The sequence below is a fragment of the Macrotis lagotis genome, chromosome 8 (assembly GCF_037893015.1).
Source record: "Macrotis lagotis isolate mMagLag1 chromosome 8, bilby.v1.9.chrom.fasta, whole genome shotgun sequence".
NCBI lineage: Eukaryota > Metazoa > Chordata > Mammalia > Peramelemorphia > Peramelidae > Macrotis > Macrotis lagotis.
The window spans coordinates 88,858,848-88,870,352 of NC_133665.1; positions in this window are offsets into that span (position 1 = coordinate 88,858,848).

The following is an 11,505-nucleotide window of genomic DNA, read 5'->3' on the forward strand; positions in this document are numbered from 1 at the left end:
CATTTCTCTTTGGAATGGGAGAGACTTTTTTTTTGCTTTAGTATCTTCATCTGAAGATGAACTCCAGCCTTCTCTATTCCCAAAATAACTGTCTATGATTGAATTCTTTTTCCTTTGCCAGCTCATTTAAATTTTTTTTAGCAGATTATTGTTATATTCACCTCTGGGATATGGGTATGTCTCTGTCCTCAGGAGTTTTTGTCCTGTACCCAACCTCTACACTCCTTTTTCCCTCTAAATCATAGCTGGGGCTCCTCCACATACTATGCTGGAAATGATCTTACTCCCTGAGAAACCTCCTTCAACTGTCATTTCTGGCCTGCAATGAAGATTCTTCATTCAGTTCTTCTCTAAGTGTCCACATCCAGTAGTGTCTCTATGCCATTGCTTATGCACTCACTGGGCATGTCAGGACCACAACTCTGCTGCACAGCTGGACCTGGTGTCCCTTATCAGTAGAGATTCACTCTCTTTCCTGTCTCAGATGTTGATTTCCCCATACTGTTGAGGAAGTGAGAATTCCTGTGACTGAGGTGAAGGCAACCTCCCAACCAGGCTACCTCTAGGGCTTGCCTCTTGCTATTTCAGGGAGTTAGCCTAGAGGTGTTTATACTTCACTTGGGTGGAACCTTGGTCCCTAATCTTTCTTGGGATCTTCTCTTATTCTACAAGGACCATTGTTCTGCCCCAATGCTTGTTTATTTTTGCCACTCTATAGTTACTCTGTCCTTTTTAAAACTTATTTATGTAAGAAATCTGGAGAGTTTGGAATTTTCTGACCCACTCCACCATCTTCCTAGAACTGAGGGATCCCAAGAGGTGGAGGTGAGGATGGAGAACACAGGGGATAGCCAATGCATAGAAAGATTTGGGAAGTGAAATACTGTCTTTGAAGAACATAAAGTATGGTGGAGCCATATGTTAGGAAGGATATTGATAAGTTCTCATATCCAAAGAAAGGCAAACAGAATAAAGGAACCTGGAGTTGTCATACTATGATCAGTTGACACAACCAGAAATGGTTCATCTGGAGAAGAGAAGACAATGAACCAAACATGCTAACCATTTGTGAGCATTTGAAGGGGTATGGTGTGAAAAGGGGATTGGACTTGTCCTGTTTCTGATAACAGGAAGTTGCAAAAAAAGCAAATTTAGCTTTGGAGAAACAATTGCAACTCCCCCATTATATTTCATCTAACTAGAATTGACTCAGTGTTCTAGCTCATAAAGAAGACTCAGATAATCTATGTATTAGCTACCCCTCTCAGCTTTGTACTATCTGAAAATATGATAAAGCATGTTTATTTATATGCTTGTCTAAGTGATTGATAAACACCAAATGATGAAATTTGGATCCCTGGGATAGTCCACCACAATCTTTCTTGGAGCCAACATCAGACTATGAATTTGTATCTGGGAATAATGAGGCAGAAAGATATTCAGTGACTTGTCTAAACCTTCGAAATGAAAATCTACATGGTCATATATATGCTTATACACACATATACATACACATATATACACACAATACATATATGTATATACACATATATGATTAATATAACTGCCAACTCTCCTGGGACACTTGCTGTGACTCCCTCCCTCATCCCCCATCTTTAGATCTTGGAGCAAAATTTACTTATATCCATGTGAAATAGGTTGTTGTAAACCTGACTGAATCAAGACATAAGCCTGGCTCCCAGTTTTTGGCAGCCCCCAGACCACTGCAGCTTGCTCAAAGGTTCAGCCAACAGCCATGGATTCAGGTTTCCCTCTGAGACCAAGATGGAGGGATTCCCCTCTTCCCCCCAAGGCTCCCTTGGATGAAGGGCTCTCATACTACTCAGGCCTAATCTTTGCAGCTGAGTCTCTTTTGCAATATGCTTTGCATAATTTGGTTAAATATTTACTGAACCAGCCTCATTTTCTGGGCTGTCTCCTTGGCTGACAGCTGTGAAGGCTGCAATTATAGCATTGAACACAATGCCAGAGAACCATTGGGAAGCTCTCAGCAAGGAGCAACTTCCAAACAAACGGGTCTGCCTTGGTCTTTGCCAGAGCTGGGAAGTGTCCATCTGATGACACCAAAATGAGCTGAACAAATAGGGCTTTTCCTTTTCCCCAGGATGGCACTCCTAGGTTAGGGAAATTTCCAGGGTGGAAAGAAAGAAACATTCTAACTGCTGCTCAGGGAAGAAAAAGTCATCAAAAATCAGCTGGGTTCCCCTGATCTTTGCTCATTCCCATAAATCATGTCTGGTTATGTGCTCTGTAGTTCATAGCAATAAATTTCATCCAGTACTGGCAGCCGCTGGGCTACATTGAGGAAGTTCTCTGGGGATGCTGAGAGCTCAGCTTAATTGTCACTGGATGCCCACAATCTCAGTAAAATTTCCTCTAGCCATGGCAGTAATAAATCTTAAAACTCGCCAAGACGGCGCCATTACATCAAGGTGAATTGGCGAACACCAAGGAACCTCTCTGCTGGTTGCCATGCCCTCTAATCTTGCTCTGCTTTGAATGATCAATTTCTATAGTGACCCTATCTCCATAGGAGGCTTTTGCAAATATTTTCCAATAAGTAAACAAAATTCTTTTTCTTTCTAGGGATCTTGGAACATTTTCTGAGATGTCCCTTCATTTATCTTTGTGTAAGCCTGATTAGATAATGGATGACATTCTCCATTTTTCAGTATACTTCAATGAATTCCTAATATCATCCATGTGCATATTCCCTTCAGTGAGACAATCAAATTCCATATACACTTTAACATACTCTGTAATTCTTGTTCATGTTCTTCTGTAACCCTTCATAGAAGATTACACCAAAATGCTGAAAATCTTCATCCAGGTCTTTTATCATTCTTTCAAGACCATAGGAATAACTGTGCTGTCAAACTATTACTCTTTGTTTTTAACACATGATTAGCCCATCTCCTTTTCCAATTATACATTTCCTGGATATGTTTTTCATGTTTATATGAATATAAGACATCATTCTGCAGGTTACTTGGACCCACCAAGTGGATCTCCATTGCCCTCCATTGCACCTAGTACAATGGATAGTGAGTCAGGCTAACCTTGTTTACCTCAGTTTCCTCATCTGTCAAATGAACCAGAGAAGGAAATGGTGAACCACTCCAGCGTCTTTTCCCAAGAAAACCCTTAATGGGATCATGAAGAGTCAGACGTGACTGAAAATGACTCAACAACCAATAATGAACTAATTCAATGAACTTACTTGCCTAATTAAATGTTATGGTACGGCAATATAGATTCTTTATTCATTTGGTTTTTCTTCAATGGATTGTTAAAACATTCTCATTTAAGTAATTGTGGATCTCCTGGAGGATGTTTGGGAATATCATGGGGCTGGACGAAATTAGCAAAGTACCATGCACAAACATCATATAGAAAATCTTGCCATCTCTAGTGACTTCTCCTATTAGAGTTCTCTATTTTACACCCCCCCCCATGATGGGGCAAAAAAAAAAACCCTTTGGTGAACATAGGTCTGCATGTTTTATTCTTCATTTTAATATTATCAGTCCTCTGGTTTTCTACTCTGGTCTGAAATGGTTATTATTAAGCGAAGGTTTCTTTGCTACCATCACAGGATGGAGTGAATGTTTCTATGGGTGAAGATAAATATAGACCTTACAAGGATCAGACCTGAGGGATTTGGTGCCTGAAAAAGTATCCTTGTCTTAGGGAGAGAGGAAATTGGAATTCTTGAGATCATTTAACCCCCGGAGAAGTGGGAGAGTGTGGACACAGAGAGAGGGGATTTTTTTTTTAAAAGGTCACTGAATGGGAGGTGCCCTACCTTGGGAAATTGTACTTTCTGACAGCTGCAATAACAGAATGGGGAATAATAGAAAAGGGAATCCATGGGATAAACCCTACATAACAGTGAAGGGGGCAGAGCCTAGAATGGATTCCTTGGAAGATATGATTGCATAAAGAATACAGAGAAAAAGAAAAAGACCAGTTGATTATAAGAGTCAAGAATCAGATAATGAGGGTCTAGAGTAAACAGATAATGATGCTGACTACAGTGCAGTTTACAGATTTAGTTCTCCAGGATATTTTGAAGTTTGCATTTGTAGTATGGGTATTTGTCATCATTTGGATCACAGAATATTGCAAACTTTTGATTTATAATCTAGCCACTAATTCATATCTGTCTAAGTAATAGCTTTTATCCAATACTTTAATTCAACAACAAAAAGCAGTTATTTTATCTAGTTTTACAATAGTTCATAGAACATTAAATATAAAAGAATAATACTAGGTGGTTTTTTATGATGATGCAATGTGTTATATAATTTCTAACATTTCCTGGAAAAAACTTTATTGATCACTATATTTGGCCTCCTTAAGTATAAATTGTTCTGTACTATCTGCTAGCAGCTACTTACTCCTGAACTGCCATTATAAATGATTTCATTTTAAAAATTTAAAAATTTGCATAACTCAGCCATTTCTTCAATGATTCTTTGTCATGTTATGGGTTGTATTCCTATGGATGACACTCATGGAGAACCTTTCGATTTCATTTTTAGATCTTAGCTATTTTATAGATTTCATATGGAGGTAAATCACTTTCATTTACATTAGACAAATCCAGTACAGCCAGTTGGCAGAGTGGATACAGTTTTGGTTCAGAATTAGGAAGACTTTAGTTCAAATTCAGGTTCAGATAAATTGCCAGATATATGACCCTGAGCAAGTCACTTAAACTCTCACTGCCTCAGTTTCCTCATATGTAAAATGGAGATAATAATAGCATCTAACTCTCAGGGCTGTTGTGAAATTCAAATAATATAATATTTGTAAAGAACTTATCACAGTGACTATCATAGAGTAAGTGCTTTCCTTTCTTCCTTCCAATGGCATATATCTATTATTATCATTTACTATTGTTTGGTGAAGTGATGTTACTTGTTCCAGAAATTTTTGCATAGGTTTCTGACCAGTTGAAAATTTGCTCTAAGAATCTCTATCAAAACCCTTCCTTCTTTTTGGTAAGAAAATATTAATATTAGTGCATATTATATAACACATAATTATACATGATACAGAATATAATTATCTGTGATATAGAATGCAGTTATCTAAGATATATGTCAAGAAATGTTATGTGTTAATATATGTTAATATATCTTAGGGTCATGGACTTTGTGTTTTGGCTTTGGATTTCCAGATCTATTTTGGTCCATTTTATAGTTTGTAAGACAGCTATTGCATAGGCGTTAATTGCTTTACAAATGGTTTTTCCATTTCAATTTGATTTCAAGATGCCAATATGTTTCAATGTAGGCAGATTCAACCTTCTTTGTGATATCTTTATGCCTGATGTGTCTTGCCTGGAGGAAGCCAAGATAATTGTAGGTATTAATATTAGCCATTGGTTCAGTGTGACCTTTGGAGTAAAGTTTAAAGTCTTCAATGTAAAACTTTTTCTTAGTGTACATTAAGAATTTTTCACTTACGGAATCTAAATGGCATTTTGATATTATTGGAGAAAAATCCCATGAGATCATGAAACTGTTTAATGTGATTTTCAGTGGAGCCATATAACTTGATGTCATCAATGTACATCAGAGGATTTTCATAAGATATTTTGGTTCAATTTCTCTGATTTGGAAACTATACTTAGCTCTGTTTGGAAGAAAGAAAAGATTTAGGGTTTAACAGAAGCATAATAGACTTAAACCATCTTCCTAAAAATGTTTCTTTTATAGCAATTTTCCTTGTCATTTGAGTGTTGATGGAGTGTTTTAAATAAGGAACACTTTTCCATGGAAACATCAAATACTCTCTTGTTCTAACTATACTTGGATCTAGGCATATATTTGCAGTATAGTAATAAGCTATCAGAACAGAAATGAGGGGCATTCCAAGCATCAGAGATCTATTGAACAAAAGAATGGAGGCAGGAGAGGGTGGAGTAAAAACAAAGTTATAAATACTCCAGTCTGGCCAGAGCATGACTTGGTCCAAAGAGAGTCTTGTGAAATAAATCTGGAACAACAGCCATTGTCAGATTTCTTCAGCACTTTGATGCAAGAATATGACCTAGGAGATGACCTGTGAGAGCTGCTCTGGTTGAAGAAGTCATCACTCTGTGATGATCACAATCTTGTGATGTGACTCTAAACTTGGCTAGTTCTCAAACAAAAGATGTGTTGTAGGTTTGTATGTTATCTCTTTCATTAGAATGTGAACTTTTTGAGAACAGGGACTGAGTTTTGGTTTCCTTTCTTTTCATCCTCAGCATTTAGAACAGTTTATAGCTGTCTAGATGACATCACCAAGCACTTACTCAGTCTCCTAGACACTGTAGACCATGTGTTCTCCTGACAGAGCCCTTGAGATCCCAGAATCTCTTCCATACCACAGTGAAAAGCTAAAAGAGGAGTTTAGGGATCATGTCACAACAAGGAAGTTTAATTCAACAAAATTTATTGAGTACCTTCTCTCAGTTCAATGCATTGGGAACAGTCCTAAGGATGAATTGTTGAAAAATTATTCTAAGCTTTCAAGATGAGTGTTATTAAAGGGTTAAAAAAAGCTCTAGATAAACTGCTCTAGGAAGAAGGGCATTCCAAGGGGGAAAAAAAGGTGAAATTATAAGAAGGAAGCCATGAAGATCAGAACAGCTAACCTCTCTAGGAACAATGTGGGAAAGGGGAAAAGAGTAAAATATGATTGTTAAAGTTGATTGGAGGCTCATGTTAAATGTTAGGACAAGTGGTTTCTATTTTTTTCCTGTAGTCAATAAAGAGCCATTGGAGGGTTGTTTTTATTTTTATTTTAGGGAAGAGTTAGCAGAGAAATGATACGGTCATACCCATGAATTGTGAATGCAATTTGACAACTGCAATAGATGGGAGACCAGACTATCTGAAAGAAGATCAATTAGGAGGATGTTACAGGTGTCCAGATGAGAAGTGATAAGACCATAAAAGAGTAGTTCCAGTGTTTATAGAGAAGAGGAGTCGGATGTAACAAAATTATTAAGATAGAATAAATCAAGTTTGGTAATGGATTGAATAATGGGTGCTCAAAAGAAATAAGAATCAAAGATGACTGGGTTAGTAGAAACAATAGAAAAGTCAGGGGAGAAGCAGCATTTGGGAAGGGTAGAAGAGGGTAAATTCAGCTTTAGAAATACTGAGTTTGGGGCATCTAGGTGGCACAGTGGATACAGCACTGGCCCTGGAGTCAGGAGTACCAGAGTTCAAATCTGTCCTCAGACACTTAATAATTACCTAGCTATGTGGCCTTGGGCAAGCCACTTAACCCCATTGCCTTGCTAAAACCTATATGACTTGCCATTTTCTTTTCTAGCTTGTTTTTTTGGATGAGGTCCTGGGGTAAAAAAGGTTAAATGTCTTGCCTAGGGTCACAAAACAAGTATATTTTTGAGGTCAGACTTCTTGACTCCAGGTCTGGCACTCTATTCACTAGACCATTTAGATGAATACTTCACTTGGGTTCAAAATAATCAGTCCCATACTTCTAGGGTGAGGGAGGTATGACTAGGCAGAAGTTCACCTGAACAAGATCTGAGGTGATTAGTTGAATGAAAACTAAATATATCAATCATGTGATAAAAGTCATTTACAAAGGCTCTGTCATTTAAAAGTCATTACAAACTCAAGCTTTAGCAAAAGAAGAATAATGTCCATGACTAGGGAAGTGACCAACTCCATGATATTCTGCCCTGGTTAAGCTATTCTTTAAAGATAATATTTCAACTCCATCAGTTGAAAAAAAACTGGAGTTAATCTGAAGACTAGATTTAGGATGGATATGATTACTATCTTCAAGTGTTTGAAGAATTGTTATACAGAAGGGGGAATAGATTTGTTCTATTTAGCCCCAGAAGGTAGAAGGGAGCAATAGGTTAAAGGGGGGAAATTGGAGTTTAATACAGGGAAAAACTTCCAAAGAAACAGGGCCATCTTAAAATGAAATGGGTTGCTTTGGGAAGTAGAGGACTCTACCTCCCTGAAAGTTTTAAAACAAAGATTGGATGGTTACTTGTTAAATGGATCCTTGTTCAAGTCTGAGTTGAACTAGATAACCTCAGATTCCTTTCAATTCTGAGTTTCTGTGATTCCATGATTCTGATGGTGAAAAATTCCAGAGGTAAAAATAAACTCACAGAAAGCTTGGCATGAGACTCAATGAAGTAGTATCATTCTGAGAGCATTTATAGATGAAACTGGATGGAGTACAATAATTAGATATGAATTGGAACAGATCTGTCAGCATTATTATAGCAATCTAATCTCATCATTGATGATAGGGGAACAATCACATTTGGTTACTTCCACTCCCAATGTAGCAATATGAGAAAGTGAAAGTGGCAGTCAAGAAAATGAAATAAGGAAAAGTAATTGTAGTTAATCAAATATAAAAAGAAAAAATCCATGTTGAGGTAAGAGGACAATTTACAAGAGAATGGATAGTATTAGTTTTAAAAAGATAACTGAAAAATATTTTTCCTATACTTATGCTCACATTCTCATCTTTGCCAAAAATTTGTAAGAATGGTTTATGTAAGCACTGGGGGGTAACCTTCACGAAAGTATGAGAAGGAAATAGGAAATTACCCTTCCTAACTTTGTGTCATCAGCAAATTTAACAAGCATCTTATTTATATCTTCATAAAAGTCATTGATTAAAAATATTAAACAGCACAGTTCCAAGAAAAGATCTCTGGGTCATTCATTAGAGACCACCATCCATCTATTAACTACATTAATTCTGAATCTATTCAATTGTCTTGTCATATAGTTTATATTCCTCCAAACTAAAAAGATGGCATAAGAAACTTTGACAAATATTTAACTGAAATATAGGCATACCACACCCACAACACACTATGATCTACTAGGCTAGTGATTAAGAAAAAAAGAAAGAAGAGAAGGAAGGAAGAAGAATGTGGGATTATCTGGTATAGATAGTACTTGAGAAAGCCAAGTTGGGTTTTTGGTTGGACCCAGTAGGCCAAAATGGAAATCTCCTCTAATAAAATATCTTTTATTAAGATTTCAAAATCATAAAATAAATTCTTTCTATCCCATGGAGATAGTTTTCTTTAGTAATCTTTTTATTATCATCAAGTGAGGAATTAAATAGGGAAATATGATTACTGAAGGTTTTCATCAATATCATAGAATATAGGCTCATAGAATCAATTTAAAGTTGAAAGAAATCTTTGAAGTTTTCAAGTCTGAACCCCTCTGTGACAGATGAGTAAACTGAGGCACATAGAGATAAATGACCTGTTGGAGTCACTTTGTCAGTAAGTGATAGAACTATGTAATGCAAATTCCAAACAGAAAAGATAGTCTGTATTAGTGAGGCTTTCTACATACCTGTTTTTGCAGTTGACATTGCATCAAATAGCAGAACCCTATGTAGAATGTTCACAGTGAAATGCCTAACCACTTAAAAGTGATTGCTGTTTATCAATTCACATGGAGAAAAACAAATAAACAAAAAAACTACTGTGTGAAGACTGTAAAACTGAGTTCTGATATGCAGTTGGTTGGGCAGCTAATAAAGCTAGTCAATCAGAACATATATAGGGTGTGTCCTTTGGATGGACAACTTGTTGAGTCCAGAATTGAACAGGAAGAGAGGAGAGAAGTTCCAATCACACCTGGGAAGTTGAGTGGTGGTCTCAATTATTCTAATATCTCAATGATTCTATATGGTTGTGAATCATGGAACACCACAATCTCAAAAGCATTAAAATTTCAGATTCCCCAAGGAGCAATGGAAAGACTAGTTGGGCTAGATGAACTTTGAGATCTTTTCCACTCTGGGATCTTGTGATTCTGAGATACCTCTGTGGAAAAGAAATAATGCTAATTAACTGTGATTGAGGTTATAATAAAGTATACAAATACCCACCAGTAAATCCATGGTTCTAAGAGTTTTATTCTCCAAGCTGTGGTCCATAAAGTCACACATCCTCAAATATATACATATATTTTGTGTGTACATAAATGTTCAAACTTGAAAGTAGTTACCCAAAACAAAATTGTGACATAGTTTTCCAGACCTTTCTACCATTCCTCATGGGATTCTTTTCCACACTCCCTCTCCCACCTCCTAATACTTTGATGTGTTGTAGAAAGAATCATTTACTTTAACTAAGAAGACTAGATTTGGGGTCATCTTGGCCAAGTGAAGTTCTTTCTCTGAACCTTAGTTTCTTCATTTGTAAAATGGAAACTAGGTCAGGGGTTTTTAAATAAGAATCTTTTTTTTAATATTTTAATAACTCCACAAAACTGGCTTCCTCTGAAATGTCATATATTTTTATTTTTATATTTAAAAACTTTATGAGAAGGAATCCATTGTCTTTACCAGGCTGCAAAACCCTGCCCTGGATGATTTTTGAAGTCCTTTCCACGTATAACATTCTATGATTTATTTATCCTATCTGCGCTGAATTTAGTGCCTATTAGTTATTCAGATATTCCTCAAGTATCTAAGTTGAAGCTTGTCCTGTGGCTCCTTTCCTTAAACTCCCATTCTTAAGTCATAAGATCATAAATTTAGAGATTGAAGGAACCATAGAGGCTATTGAATGCAACCCCTTCTTTTTACAGATGAGGAAACTGAGTCACAGAGAAGTTAAGTGACTTACCCAGAGTTATATAACTAATAAGTACCTGAGACAATTTCCTTGACTTCAAGTCCAGTATGCTAACCACTAACCACTCCACACTGATAAACTAATCTCCCTTCCTAAGGTATTAAAGACTGTTATTAGGTCACCATGTCATTTCATTCCGGGTAAAATAGTTGCTAATAACAGATCTTTAAGAAATCATTCTTAATATCAGGAAGTAACTCTAGTCCTGGAAATTTCAAATATTAGATATTTCTAGGTGCTTCTTAAGTCATATTTAATATGTAGCCCAATTGATTATTTATTCAATTAGGGAAGATGACAGCCTGATAAGAATCCTCTCTCTTTATTAAAGTCATCTTGGGTAATTTCAGTTGTTAGTGAACTCAACAATCTTCTTCTCTATCCAAAATTCCAAGATCTCAGAAGTAGAAGGACCTTAGGGATCATTTAGTCCAGTCTTTACTTGATTACTATCTTTACTTGATTATTATTTTCATTTTTCTATGATATGCTTTTCTCCAACCCTCTTTATATCTTTATATAATTAGTGTATTGAGCCTTCTTTTAGTATATCTTGAATCATCTGCTGAAAAATAGACATGGTTTCCAACAATGCTACTGATTGATATATTGGGGATTCTATAGAAATATGTTATATGGAATTGAGAAAGTGAAACATCCTAGACTGCATTAAGGGAGATACAGTACCCAGGACAGAAGAAATGATAGGCCCACTGTATTTGTTCCTTAGTTAGCCCACAGCTAGAAAACTGTGGTCAACTCTGGGTACCATTTCTTAGAAGAGTAGTTAACAAGCTATAGTTGAGTGAGATAAGATG